Below are 15,555 nucleotides of genomic sequence, written 5' to 3' on the forward strand. Positions count from 1 at the left end.
TCACAGTACTTGTAGCAGCACTTGTGTGTTGAGAGATTTGCTTTGTATTGTCACTGGTGGCAATGGACACCTGGGCTATCACTATGGCCTTACTCAAGGTTGGGGTCTCTACAGTCATAAGTTTGTGAAGTATGGTTTCATGGCCAATGCCAAGTACAAAAAAGTCTCTGAGCATGTGTTCCAAATGTCCTTCAAATTCGCAATGTCCTGCAAGGTGTCTTAGTTTGGCAACATAACTCGCCACTTCCTGGCCTTCGGACCTTTTGTAGGTGTAGAACCGGTACCTCACCATCAGAACGCTTTCCTTCGGGTTCAAATGCTCTCGGACCAGTGTGCACAAATCATCGTATGATTTCTCCGTGGGTTTCGCTGGAGTGAGCAGATTCTTCATGAGGCCATACGTTGGTGCCCCATAGACGGTGAGGAGGATCGCCCTTTATTTGGCAGCGTTCTCTTCCCCATCTAGCTCATTGGCCATGAAGTATTGGTTGAGTCGCTCCACAAAAGTTTCCCAATCATCTCCCTCCGAGAATTTCTCCAGGATGCCCACTGTTCTCTGCATCTTTGTGTTCGCTATCTGTATCTCGTCACCAGTTGTTATGTATGGAGAAAGAGTCAGACTGAACACTGTAAGTTCAAAGTAAAGTGTGACCGTAGTCTTTTATTGCAGGTCTCCAGAGTGCCTCTTCAACCTGTGAGGCCTCCTTAAATACCTCTGCTCCCAAGGGATTGTGGGAATTCCTTGGGACTCCAGGGGATGAGCCTTCTGCTGGCTGTACAGAGTAAATACAAATTTACATATAATAACATATACAATGATTACATTTACTATACACCCTTGCGCAAAACATTATATTCCTTCTTAATACTGCCTTTACCTATTCTACTCCTACGTAGTGTCTCCCAGTGGCTGCAGCACGGCTAGTGGAAGGCTGCTGAGTGCTTGGGCTTGAGGCTACAGATGGCCTTGCGGGACACCCTCGTCCAGCTCTGCGCCTGGACTGCACCACCTCAGGCTAAGGGCAGCACAGTCTGAGCTGGCTAGATGACAGGCAGTGACACGTGCAATGGCAGTGGTGGAATCAGGAATGCTGTCAACCCGACTGAGGTTGTTGAACTTCTTACGGCACTGTGTAAGGCTGTGTTCGACGAGACCACTGGCCGAAACCTCATGTGCTACTTCCCTCCACCTTGCCCTGAAGACCTGGGGCAATGGCCTCCATCCTCTTGCCCAAACAGCGCTTCCCTCCTTTGTTCCACTGCTCCCACCAATGCCTCCAATGCTGTGTCATTAAACCGATAAGCTCTCTTCAATCTGGATTGGGAGCATCCAGAGCATTGATGTCTTTCAGTTGGTCTTAGGTCGAGTTCAGTTGCAGTATTGGTGAAAATAAGCAGCTTTTTATAACCTCCCCATTAAGAGCTAGAACGAGCCAATGTCGTCATTAGGGGCTATATTTATTTGTTATTCTGTATTTCGGTGTTTTAGGGGTTATTCTCATTGATAGTAATGGGAACTCGTACAAACGGAGTTCCCATTTTTAAAATGAGAATACTGCATAGTGATTGGTGGTCCAGGCCCACGTTATTCCAGCATGTACATACTTAGCTGAAAGATATCTTCCCATGCGCTGCGCAGTGAATCTATGCGTCCGACTGGAATCCTATGTTCCTCCGGGACCACCAGCTACTTTTGTAGATTTTTTTCAGGTTGGATGCATTTGTATGAAGGAAGCCTCTGACTGCAATTTTCCCCCATAATGTGAAGGAACACTGTAATGCTTACAGTAAATTCTCATCTATTTTGTAATTGTCCTCATAAAAATAGTGAAGCATGCCACATTGTCCCTATTAGCAAGCTAGATACACTTAACTAGCTTGCTAATTAAGTTGGCACAAAGTCTATGGAAAAATATCTAATTCTCACAGACAGGCTGAGGTAGAGTTTACATCTTGGGTGCAATGGGCAAACTGGGCGCAAATTGCGTACAAAATTGCTGTCCATCCAAAATCATTTGCGTAATCACAAACGTAAAAATTTCCATGTACCAGTGCAATCGGGCAGTGTAACAGAATGCAATTGTTTCTTTTTTCTCCCTTGTACGAAAAATATTGATTGATGTATTTAAGAGTGGTAACTTGATGCAGTTTTATTAATACAGTTGAAAATGGATATATTGCAAAAAATAGGCATTTTAATAAGAGTGTCTAGTTCACCACCAGTGAGTAACCTGATTTTAAATCACTGAAAATGACTTTAAAAAACTATACTGAACCACTTACTAGTTTCATTGGCGTAAGCTAGCCAGTTTCTTAGTAAATCTAAATATATTGATGACTTCCGGAGTGGCTTTGAGTCCTCATGGTAGATTGTTGCATGATGAAAGTGTTATGGCAGCTTCCTGGGTATGGGGCATGCAGAATAAAGTGATTGGCATCGCACACTATTTCCACATTAATGGAATGAAAGGCTCTACTGTTCATGAAATTGAGGAGATTGTCAAATGGGGCTTTGCCACATGCATTCTGTCAATTGCTCCTTGCACTTGTGGAAACCCTGTCAATCTGCAGAAATTGGCTTGGCTGCTGGTGTTAGAAACCTCAAGAATATTACAGGTTTTATTATTTGAAGGTAAGATATGAAACTGTATCAGCTTCTTTGTAGTAGTGATGGTTGTAGAAAGGAAACTTCTTGCTCAGGACCTGTCTATGAACAAAAAATTCTGAATGTAATGAATCCTTTCTCAGGTTCTCTATTTATGCTTTTTCCACTTTTCTAATATTTCTCCTCTCCTCTCATAACAATGTGACTCATACCATACAATTCCATGTGTGCCAGAAGTTTTTTATTGAATTGCTTGATAGGCTAATCTTCATGCGTGAACTTAGACTGTGAATGTTGGGGGGCAAGCCCAATCCTATCTTTACATAATATCAGCATGTGTGCACATGCCAGCAGGAATAATTGGATAGCCAGCAGGCCCTGGACCGTTGGTTGATTTGTTTTCCTTCCCGCGTTGATCGTGCCAATTGTAGCAATTCCACTATTGCCTCAATTGATACCATGGGGCAGAAATTGGCCTCTTATGTGCCTCCTGTTAGTGCCTCAGGGGAGAGATAGCTTCGATGATGTGGAATCGGTATGGGTGGAGCTGCGGAATACCAAAGGGCAGAAAACACTAGTGAGAGTTGTGTACAGACCACCAAACAGTAGTAATGAGGTCGGGGACAGCATCAAACAAGAAATTAGGGATGCGTGCAATAAAGGTACAGCAGTTATCATGGGCGACTTTAATCTACATATAGATTGGGCTAAACAAACTGGTAGCAATACGATGGAGGAGGATTTCCTGGAGTGTATTAGGGATGGTTTTCGAGACCAATATGTCGAGGAACCAACTAGAGGGCTGGCCATCCTAGACTGGGTGATGTGTAGGGAGAGTGAGCATAATATGGTAGAATTATTTATTAAGATGGAGAGTGACACAGTTAATTCAGAGACTAGGGTCCTGAGTTTAAGGAAAGATAACTTCGCAGGTATGAGACGTAAATTGGCTAGAATAGACTGGCAAATGATACTTCAAGGGTTGACGGTGGATAGGCAATGGCAAACATTTAAAGATCACATGGATGAACGTCAACAATTGTACTTCCCTGTCTGGAGTAAAAATAAAATGGGGAAGGTGGCTCAACCGTGGCTAACAAGGGAAATTAGGGATAGTGTTAAATCCAAGGAAGAGGCATATAAATTGGCCAGAAAAAGCAGCAAACCTGCGGACTGGGAGAAATTTAGAATTCAGCAGAGGAGGACAAAGAGTTTAATTAGGAGGGGGAAAATAGAGTATGAGGGAAAGGAAGCTTGCTGGGAACATAAAAACTGACTGCAAAAGCTTCTATAGATATGTGAAGAGAAAAAGATTAGTGAAGAAAATGCTTGAAGCTATCAGACAGGAAGCAAAGAATAGGAGTAAATGGGGACTTTTCAGAATGGCAGGCAGTGACTAGTGGGGTACCGCAAGGTTCTGTGCTGGGGCCCCAGCTGTTTACACTGTACATTAATGATTTAGACGAGGGGATTAAATGTAGTATCTCCAAATTTGCGGATGACACTAAGTTGGGTGGCAGTGTGAGCTGCAAGGAGGATTCTATGAGGCTGCAGAGCGACTTGGATAGGTTAGGTGAGTGGGCAAATGCATGGCAGATGAAGTATAATGTGGATAAATGTGAGGTTATCCACTTTGGTGGTAAAAACAGAGAGACAGACTATTATCTGAATGGTGACAGATTAGGAAAAGGGCAGGTGCAAAGAGACCTGGGTGTCATGGTACATCAGTCATTGAAGGTTGGCATGCAGGTACAGCAGGCGGTTAAGAAAGCAAATGGCATGTTGGCCTTCATAGCGAGGGGATTTGAGTACAAGGGCAGGGAGGTGTTGCTACAATTGTACAGGGCCTTGGTGAGGCCACACCTGGAGTATTGTGTACAGTTTTGATCTCCTAACCTGAGGAAGGACATTCTTGCTATTGAGGGAGTGCAGCGAAGGTTCACCAGACTGATTCCCGGGATGGCGGGACTGACCTATCAAGAAAGACTGGATCAACTAGGCTTGTATTCACTGGAGTTCAGAAGAATGAGAGGGGACCTCAGAGAAACGTTTAAAATTCTGACGGAGTTAGACAGGTTAGATGCAGGAAGAATGTTCCCAATGTTGGGGAAGTCCAGAACCAGGGGACACAGTCTAAGGATAAGGGGGAAGCCATTTAGGACCGAGATGAGGAGGAATGTCTTCACCCAGAGAGTGGTGAACCTGTGGAATTCTCTACCACAGAAAGTTGTTGAGGCCAATTCACTAAATATATTCAAAAAGGAGTTAGATGAAGTCCTTACTACTAGGGGAATCAAGGGGTATGGTGAGAAAGCAGGAATGGGGTACTGAAGTTGCATGTTCAGCCATGAACTCATTGAATGGCGGTGCAGGCTAGAAGGGCCGAATGGCCTACTCCTGCACCTATTTTCTATGTTTCTATGTTTCTATTAAGGAAGAAATAGCGGGACATCTAGATTGGAATAGTGCAATCAAGCTGACGCAACATAGATTCATGAAGGGGAAATCATGCTTAACTAATTTACTGGAATTCTTTGAGGATATAACGAGCATGGTGGATAGAGGTGTACCGATGGATGTGGTGTATTTAGATTTCCAAAAGGCATTCGATAAGGTGCCACACAAAAGGTGACTGCAGAAGATAAAGGTATGCGGAGTCAGAGGAAATGTATCAGCATGGATCGAGAATTTGCTGGTTAACAGAAAGCAGAGAGTCGGGATAAATGGGTCCTTTTTGGGTTGGAAATCGGTGGTTAGTGGTGTGCCACAGGGATCAGTGCTGGGACCACAACTGTTTACAATATACATAGATGACCTGGAAGAGGGGACCGAGTGTAGTGTAACAAAATTTGCAGATGACACAAAGATTAGTGGGAAAGCAGGTTGTGTAGTGGACACAGAGAGGCTGCAAAGAGATTTAGATAGGTTAAGCTAATGGGCTAAGGTTTGGCAGATGGAATACAATGTCGGAAAATGTGAGGTCATCCACCTTGGAAAAAAAAATAAAAGGAATATTATTTGAATGGGGAGAAATTACAACATGCTGCGGTGCAGAGGGACCTGGGCCCTTGTGCATGAATCCCAAAAAGTTAGTTTGCAGGTGCAGCAGGTAATCAGGAAGGCGAATGGAATGTTGGCCTTCATTGCGAAAGGGATGGAGTACAAAAGCAGGGAGGTCCTGCTGCAACTGTACAGGGTACTGGCGAGACCGCACCTGGAGTACTGTGTGTAGTTTTGGTCACCTTACTTAAGGAAGGATATACTAGTTTTGGAGGGGGTACAGAGACGATTCACTAGGCTGATACCGGAGATGAGGGGGTTACCTTATGATGATAGATTGAGTAGACTGGGTCTTTACTCGTTGGAGTTCAGAAGGATGAGGTGTGATCTTATAGAAACATTTTAAATAATGAAAGGGATGGACAAGATAGAAGCAAAGAGGTTGTTTCCACGGGTCGGGGAGACTAGAACTAGGGGGCACAGCCTCAAAATACGGGGGAGCCAATTTAAAACCGAGTTGAGAAGGAATTTCTTCTCTCAGAGGGTTGTGAATCTGTGGAATTCTCTGCCCAAGGAAGCAGTTGAGGCTAGCTCATTGAATGTATTCAAATCACAGATAGATAGATTTTTAACCAATAAGGGAATTAAGGGTTACGGGGAGCGGGCAGGTAAGTGGAGCTGAGTCCACGGCCAGATCAGCCATGATCTTGTTGAATGGCGGAACAGGCTCGAGGGGCTACATGGCCTACTCCTGTTCCTAATTCTTATGTTCTTATGTTATTATGTTCTTATAAAGACAAACATAGGTCCCTTGCAGTCAGAATCAAGTGAATTTATAATGGGAACAAAGAAATGGCAGACCAACTGAACAAATACTTTGGTTCTGTCTTCACGAAGGAAAACACAAATAATGTTCCGGAAATACTAGGGGACTGAGGGTCTAGCGAGAAGGAGGAACTGAAGGAAATCCTTATTAGTCTGGAAGTTGTGTTAGGGAAATTGATGGGATTGAAAGCCAATAAATCCCCAGGGCCTGATAGTCTGCATCCCAGAGTACTTAAGGAAGTGGCCCTAGAAATAGTGGATGCATTGGTGATCATTTTCCAACAGTGTATCGACTTTGGATCAGTTCCTATGGACTGGAAGGTAGCTAATGTAACACCACTTCTGAAAAAAGGAGGGAGAGAAAACGGGGAATTATAGACTGGTTAGCCTGACATCAGTAGTGGGGAAAATGTTGGAATCAATTATTAAAGATGAAATAGCAGCACATTTGGAAAGCAGTGACAGGATCGGTCCAAGTCAGCATGGATTTATGAAAAGGAAATCATGCTTGACAAATCTAGAATGTTTTGAGGATGTAACTAGTAGAGTGGACAAGGGAGAACCAGTGGATGTGGTGTATTTGGACTTTCAAAAGGCTTTTGACAAGATCCCACAGAAGAGATTGGTGTACAAAATTAAAGCACATGGTATTGAGGGTAATGTATCAACGTGGATAGCGATCTGGTTGGCAGACAGGAGGCAGAGTGTCGGGATAAACGGGTCCTTTTCAGAATGGCAGGCAGCGATTAGTGGGGTGCCGCAGGGCCCAGCTATTTACAATATACATCAATGATTTTGATGAAGGAATTGAGAGTAATATCTCCAAGTTTGAAGATGACACTAAGCTGGGTGGCAGTTTGAGCTGTGAGGAGGATGCTAAGAGAATGCAGGGTGACTTGGACAGGTTAGATGAGTGGGCAAATGCATGGCAGATGCAGTATAATGTGGATAAATGTGAGGTTATCCACTTTGGTGGCAAAAACATGAAGGCAGAATATTATCTGAATGGCGGAAGATTAGGAAAAGGGGAGGTGCAACGAGACCTGGGTGTCATGGTACATCAGTCATTGAAGGTTGGCATGCAGGTGCAGCAGGCTGTGAAGAAGGCAAATGGCATGTTGGCCTTCAAAGCTAGGAGATTTGAGTATAGGAGCTGGGAGGTCTTGCTGCAGCTGTTCAAGGCCTTGATGAGGCCTCACCTGGAATATTGTGTTCAGTTTTGGTCTCCTAATCTGAGGAAGGACGTTCTTGCTATTGAGGGAGTGCAGCGAAGGTTCACCAGACTGATTCCTGGGATGGCAGGATTGACATATGAGGAGAGACTGGATCGACAGGGCCTGTATTCACTGGAGTTTAGAAGGATGAGAGGGGATCTCATAGAAATATATAAAATTCTGACGGGATTGTACACGTTCAATGCAGGAAGAATGTTCCCGATGTTGGGGGAGTCCAGAACCAGTGGTCACAGTCTAAGGATAAGGGGTAAGCCATTTAGGACTGAGTTGAGGAGAAACTTCTTCACTCAGAGAGTTGTTAACCTGTGGAATTCTCTTCCGCAGAGAGTTGTTGATGTCAGGTCGTTAAATATATTCAAGAGGGAGTTGGATATGGCCTTACAGCTAATGGGTATCAAGGGGTATGGAGAGAAAGCAAGAAAGGGGTACTGAGGTGAATGATCAGCCATGATCTTATTGAATGGTGGTGCAGGGTTGAAGGGCCGAATGGCCTACTCCTGCACCTATTTTCTATGTTTCTATGTTTCTTTCATGGAGTGCTACCGGCTCTCAGCCTTGAATATGCGAGAGTACCGATGCCCATGAACTTGCCATGGAGGTTTGCAGTAACCCCTTCATGACACGATTTCCTGCGGCCTGGAGACTGTGATGTCACCCGGTGTGCAGCGCCCCGTTACCGCACCTGATGGGAACTTCAGTTCCGCTCCCTGCAGCATCGCCGGGCGTTAACACCGACAGCTGGAGGAGGCGTTGTAAGGTAGGCCGATCGCTTGGGGAGCGTTATTTAAGGGGATCGCCGGTGTGGTAAGTGAAAAATGTTTCTGGAGCCCTCTGTGCATTTTTTTTTTGCTTTTCTTTGGCCACAATTGATCAGCCCTGCACTCTGTTAGAGTGCTTGGGGCTGATCGTCGCGGATCGCGGCTGCCGTCGGCGAGGCGGGTAATCAACTTAATGCAGAGCCTGCAGAAATGGCTTTTCCCTTTAAGGGAAGGAAGGAGCCTCAGATTGCGGCAGTGCTGCACTGGACTTTACAAAAAATGACGGACAGGTAAAGACCATCTGGTCCATCAAGCCAGTCCCACACAATTGCGATACCTTGTGTATCACAACTTATACACTCCACTCCACCTGAAACCATGTGATCACCTGAGAGGCGCAAAAAACTAAATAAAACACCCAGGCCAATTTGGTAAAAAAAAATCTGGGAAATTCCTCTCCGACCCATCGGGATGATCGAAACTAGTCCAGATCATCACTCTGGCCACTTGCCCCCAAACATTAAAATAAATATATACACACATACGAACATACAAACATACAAAAAATGACAGATGGGTAAAGACCATCTGGTCCATCAAGTCTGTCCCACACAATTGCGATACCTTGTGTATCAGAACTTATACACTCCACTCCACCTGAAACCATGTGATCTCCCGAGAGGCGCAAAAAACCCATTGTGCAGCGCTGTAACGCTACCACCCCTCTTGCCGGCTTTAGCACTGCAAGAGAACTGGTCGCACTTGATTTAGCGTTCCAGTTCCTTCCTGGAGGGTTCAACTGAAAGTTCGTGTCGGTTTCACTTGCGTAGCGCCCGGCAATACTTTTGCGCTCCCGCAGAAGTTATCAGCCCAAACGGGGCGCTATGCAATTTCTAACTACAGATAATTCAGTACTAACCAGGGGTCAAGCATGGAATCTACCTAGTCTGCATGAGTCAGGATTGATCCACTTCGGTCATTGGACAGCCTTCTTTCTCCAGCTTTTTTGGGAGAAGAAAGATTTTCAGAGCTGTTGTTTCCCCGAGAGCCCATTGCATTTGAAAACAGAAGTGCAGACTTGCTTTAGTCATCACAAAATTAGTCTGTTTACAATTTCTGGCAGCATTAACCTTACATAGCTGAGTAGAACATATGTCCATAGCAGTAAGTGTTCTTTCAGCTCATTTGCAATAATAATTATTGTTCAGTTCCCTTTTAATGAAAAAGTATATACACTCTGGGTGTCCATTATGAGAAAGTGCACTTCAACAGTAAAACAAATCTTCAGGCAGTCTTCTCCCAAAACATACATCTGTTGTATCATCTATCGTGGTGTAGAACCAATACCATAGTAACGGCGTAGATTTTTCCTAATTGCCACAGATAATTAGTTTAAATTGCAAATTGCTCAATTTGATGATGTACCATTTCACTCAGTGCTAGTCATATCAGCTAATTTGAGACTTGTTGACTGGATTTATGCAGTAAAAGCTTTGTTTAAACAGCAGCCATTTCTTTTCATGTGCTTCTTTCCATGGAATGCAAGTCACTGAGCATAATTAATTCTGCAGCACAATATTAGGGTGGAAGAATTGCTGAAAACCGACGGAAATTAATCCCCATTATCTTTTGCAAATTGCGTTATGAGAAAAATTTTTAATTATGTACTAATATTGTATTCAGAGCTCCCTGATGGTACTGAGCCACAGTGATAAGGAAAGCACTAGGTCTGCCTTAAGTTAGCTGGATCGGCAATGGAACACTAACAATGATCTCAGTGACCTTCACCTACAGGTTTGCTATCCTGCTGGATAGCACGTGTGTGACGACAAGACAGCCTGCTAATAGCTCATGTCTGAGGAATGGCCTAGGCTGGGTACTGGAAGGCTGTTGGTAGTGTGGAAACAATATGAGAGTCAAGAGAAGAGGGGAGAAAAGTTTGGAAAAGAAAATATGGTTTTCTATGAAATGTAACTCCAAAGCTAAAAAAATGTCAAACTAAATGCTTAACACTTAGGAGAGTAGTTTAAAAAGTGTTTCAGAAAATGAAAACATTTTGGCCCCAATATTGGCCCAGATTTTATGGTCAGTGGCGAAGGAACGGTGCTCGCTATTCACCTTGCTGACAGCTGCCCACAGAGATTTTGCAGGCTTTTGAGTGGAGACTTGCTCTAATCAGCATTTGATCCAGCATGGCGCCTTCTGCAGGCCATATGTGGCATCTGTGAGTTGGGCAAAAAACAGCACTGAGACGTGCAAGGGGTCAAACTGAAAAAACGATTAACCAGCAGTCTTTGACTGTGATGCAGGCAGGATGTCAAATTCGTTCTGCCTGCTGTTTTAAATGATTACTGCATGCAGCCAGCACTCCTCGCGCTTTTCATTGGTGACACACATCAGCAGGGGCCCAATATAGTGAGGGCCTAGTGCTACTTAAAACTAGCCTGTGCCTCGTAAAGGGGAGGTACATTGTGGCTTCTGGAGGTGGTGAGAGTACTTTCAAAAGTGCACTGTGGAAGATTCAACAATAGCTGACCAAGGTCGAGAATGTGCACCAAGGTTTTCAGACACTGCACTGAAGGTCTTGGAGAAAGAGGTGGAATGGAGGAGGGATGGCCTGTATCCTCAGGGAGGCATGAGACCCTCCAGACACTTGCTCAGGAGGCAGTGGGAAGAGATAGTGGTGAAGGTCAATGTCAGGAGTATAACTGCAAGAAATTAAATGCAGTGTAAGAAGAAGTTTAATGATCTGACATGAGTTGTCAAGGTCAATGAGTTTATCTTCAAATGCAATACCCTACCAACTGTACTCCTAGCCTCATCCACTACTCAATTCACTACCCACGCCTCACCCATGCGAACATAAGAAATAGGAGCAGGAGTAGGCCATTTGGCTCCTCGAGCCTGCTCTGCCATTTAATATGATCATGGCTGATCTGATCATGGACTCAGGTCCGCTTCCCTGTCCACTCCCCATAACCCTTTATTCCCTTAGCGCTCAAAAATCTGTCTATTTCCGCCTTAAATATATTCAAAGACCCAGCCTCCACAGCTCTCTGGGGCAGAGAATTCCACACATTTACAACCCTTTGAGAGAAGCAATTCCTCCTCAACTCAGTTTTAAATGGGTGGCCCCTTATTCTAAAACTAAGCCCCCTAGTTCTAGATTTCCCCATGAGTGGAAATATCCTCTCTGCATCACCTTGTCGAGCCCCCTCATTATCTTATATATCTCAATAAGATCACCTCTCATTCTTCTGAACTCCAAATGAGTACAGGCCCAACCTTTCTTCATAAGTCAACCCCTTCATCTTAGGAATCAACTGAGTGAACCTTCTCTGAACTGCCTCCAATGCAAGTATATTCCTCTTTAAATAAGGAGACCAAAACTGTATGCAGTGCTCTAGGTGTGGCCTCACCAATACCCTATACAGTTGTAGCAGGACTTATCTGCTTTTATACTCTATCCCCCTTGCAAGGCCAACATTCCATTTGCCTTCCTGATTACTTGCTGTACTTGCATACTAACTTTTTGCATTTCATGCACAAGGACCCCCAGGTCCCTCTATACAGCAGCATTTTGTAATGTTTCTCCATTTAAATAATAATTTGCTTTTTCATTTTTTCTGCCCATCTATCAACAATCTCTATGAATCAGGACTCGATCCTATAATTCATATGCTTTACCTCACCCTCACACACATAGCCCTGTTGCACAGCTCAGAAACACTAGCAGCTAGTCAACTATGACAGCCACTTCACCCAAAAATTATTGCGCGACACTCACTGACACACTTCCCTCTTTCTTGCAGGAGAAGGTGGAGCATAACAGCAGGCAGCGAGAATTAACTGGAGGGGGAGAGTCACGACTGCATGTTTTAACCCCCATGGAGGAGGCAGTGCTAGTGATCATGGGAAGGGGCATTACTGAGGCCGTGGCCAACGGTGGGGCTGAAGTGATTGATGATGAGGGTATCAACATGCCTAATCCTCCTCCTTCTCCCATCCCACTTCTCCCTTACCCAGCAATCTCTTCTGACTGAGAAGCAGCAGATAGTGTAAGCACACACTTCTTCCTTTCTCCTCTCCCCTCACCACAACATAACCCTTGTCCCTTTTTCATAGAATCACAGAACCATAGAATGGTTACAGCACAGAAGGAGCCTATTGGCCCGCCGAGCCCGTGCCGGCTCTCTGCAAAAGCATTTCAGCGAGTCCCACTCCCAGGCCCTTTCCCCGTAGCCCTAAATTTTTGTTTCCTTCAGGTACTTATCCTATTCCCTTTTGAAAACTAGAATCAAATCTGCCTCCACCACCCTCTCAGGCAATGCATTCCAGATCCTAACCACTCTGCATAAAAAGCTTCTTCTTCCAATCTCCTTAAATCTATGTCCTCTGGTCCTCAACCTTTCCACCAATGGGAACAATTTCTCTCTACACTGTCCACACCCCTCATGATTTTGAACACCTCTATTAAATCTCCTCTTTACCTTCTCTGCTCTAAGGAGAACAATCCCAACTTCTCCAGTCTAATCATAATACTGAAGTCCCTCATCCCTGGAACCATTTGTAAATCTTTTCTGCACCCTCTCCAGGGCATTCACATCCTTCCTAAAGTGTGGTGCCCAGAATTTGGCACAATACTTCAGTTGAGAACAAACCAGTGTTTTATAAAGGCTGATCATAACTTCTTTGCTTTTGTACTCTATGCCTCTATTTATGAAGCCCAGGATCCGGTATACATTTTTAATCGCTTTCTCAACCAGCCCTGTCACCTTCAATGATTTGTGCACATATACCCCGAGATATTTCTATTTTTCACCCCCTTTAGAATTGTACCCTTTCGATTATATTGCCTCTCCTTGTTCTTCCGACCAAAATGTATCACTTTGCACTTTTCTGCATTAAATTTCATCTGCCACGTGTTTGCCCATTCCACCAGCCTGTCTATGCCCTCTTGAAGTCTATCACTATCCTCCTCACTGTTCACTATACTTCCAAGTTTTATGTCATCTGGAAATGTTGAAATTGTGCCGTTTACATCCAAGTCCAAGTCATTAATATATATCAAGAAAAGCAGTGGTCCTAGTACCAAACCCTGGGGAACACCAGTGTACAATTTCCTCCAGTCTGAAAAACAACCATTCACCACTACTCTCTGTTTCCTGTCACTTAGCCAATCTCTTATCCAGGCTGTCACTGTCCCTTTTTTCCCCATGAGCTTCAACTTTGCTGGCAAGCCTATTATGTGACACTTTATCAAACACATTTTGGAAGTCCATATATACCACATCAACTGCATTGCCCTCAACAATCCTTTCTGTAACCTCATCAAAAAACTCAATCAAGTTAGTTAAACACAATTTGCCTTTAACAAATCCATGCTGGCTTTTCTTAATTAATCCACACTTATCCAAGTGACTGTTAATTTTTCCCGGATTATCATTTCTAAAAGCTTCCCCACTTTAAGCGAGGTTAAACAAGGGTGTAACATTTGCAATTCTCCACAGCCGTATCTAAGGAGAATTGGACGATTATGACCAATACCTCTGTAATTTCCACCCGCATCTCCCTTAGCATCCTAGGATGCATCCCATCCGCTCCTGGTGATTTATCTACTTTAAGTACAGCCAGCCTTTCCAGTACTTCCTCTTTTTCAATTTTTATCCCATCCAGTAACTCAACTGTAATAAAGACAGAAAATGCTGGAAATCTCAGTGGGTCAGGCAGCAGCTGTGGAGAGGAAGCAGAGTAAACGTTTCAGGTCGAGATCCTTCATCAGAACTGGAGAATGTTTGAAATGAACAGATTCTTAAGGAACACTGAAAGAGGGAGGGGAGGAAAGAACAAAAGTCTGTGATAAGGTGGAAGACAGGAGAGATTTGAGACACAAAAGGGATGATGGGCCGACTTGAGATGGTAATGGCAGAAGTTAGAAAAAGACCTTCTGCCATATGTAAGCTCAAGACGAGCTTCTGACCACATATCTGTGCCATCACTATGACCGTCTAGTTCCATCTCCGGAACTTCGCCCGACTCCACCCTTGCCTCAGCTCATCCGCTGTTGAAGGCCTCTTCCATGACTTTGTTACTTCTAGACTTGACTATTCCAATGCACTCCTGGCCGGCCTCCCACATTCTACCCTCTGTAAACTTGAGGTTATCCAAAACTCTACTGCCAGAGTCCTAACTCACACCAAGTCCCATTCACCCATCACCCCTGTGATCACTGACCTCCAGTGGCCCCCGGTTAAGCAACGCCTCGATTTTAAAAATTCACATCCTTGTTTTCACATCCCTCCATGGTTTTGCCCCTCCCTATCTATGTAATCTCCTCCAACTTCACAACCCTCCAAGATATCCAAGTACTCCTCTAATTCTAGCCTCTTGAGCATCCCTGATTTTAATTGCTCAGCCTTTGATGTCCGTGTAGTATATGTAGGCACCTTTAGTAATGACTCCACGAGGCAGGGTACGATACTTAAACTGTGTAGTCTTGTAGTCCTTTATTTGCAGCTCCTAAGTGCCTACAAGAAGTTGTGAGTTCCTTTTTATACTGGGTTACCCGCAGTGTGCAGGTAATCCTTAGGTCTCCAGCAGCAGCACCCTCTGGTGTACAGAGAAGGTGTGTATAGTTTAAGGGTACATTCAGTGTTGCATAATGGTGTTTCAGACATCACACAGTAAACAGGCATGCATACACAACAACACTTCCCCCCATAGCATTTTTCATATCCTGATTGTCATGACAGAGAAGGTGATCAGTGGTGGGCTATGGGAGGTTGTGGTGAGGGTTGTGTGGTTGCCAGGTGTGAACCCTGTGCTTGAGGCTGGCCTTGTACGTTTCCCCTCCCTCACACACAAACTAAGTGGGTGTCACTGTTGTGGGATCCCTCGGGGAGGTAGCCAAAGCAGCAGCGGGTGGTGTGTATACACTGTGATGTGGGTAGTTGTGGGGTGATGGGCACAAGACTGGGTGGGCTCCTTGTCCACCAATTGGAATGAGGGTCAGGTCATCCCAGGGTTTGCCAGGGAAGCTGGAGGGTATTGGCCTCATGCTCCTGGTGTTGGCCCTGGTAGCCAGGGGCTGTAGGGCTGGTCTGGTGCAGGTTGCCAATGGTGGTGGCTGGGC

Source organism: Pristiophorus japonicus, chromosome 1, assembly GCF_044704955.1.
Source record: "Pristiophorus japonicus isolate sPriJap1 chromosome 1, sPriJap1.hap1, whole genome shotgun sequence".
NCBI lineage: Eukaryota > Metazoa > Chordata > Chondrichthyes > Pristiophoridae > Pristiophorus > Pristiophorus japonicus.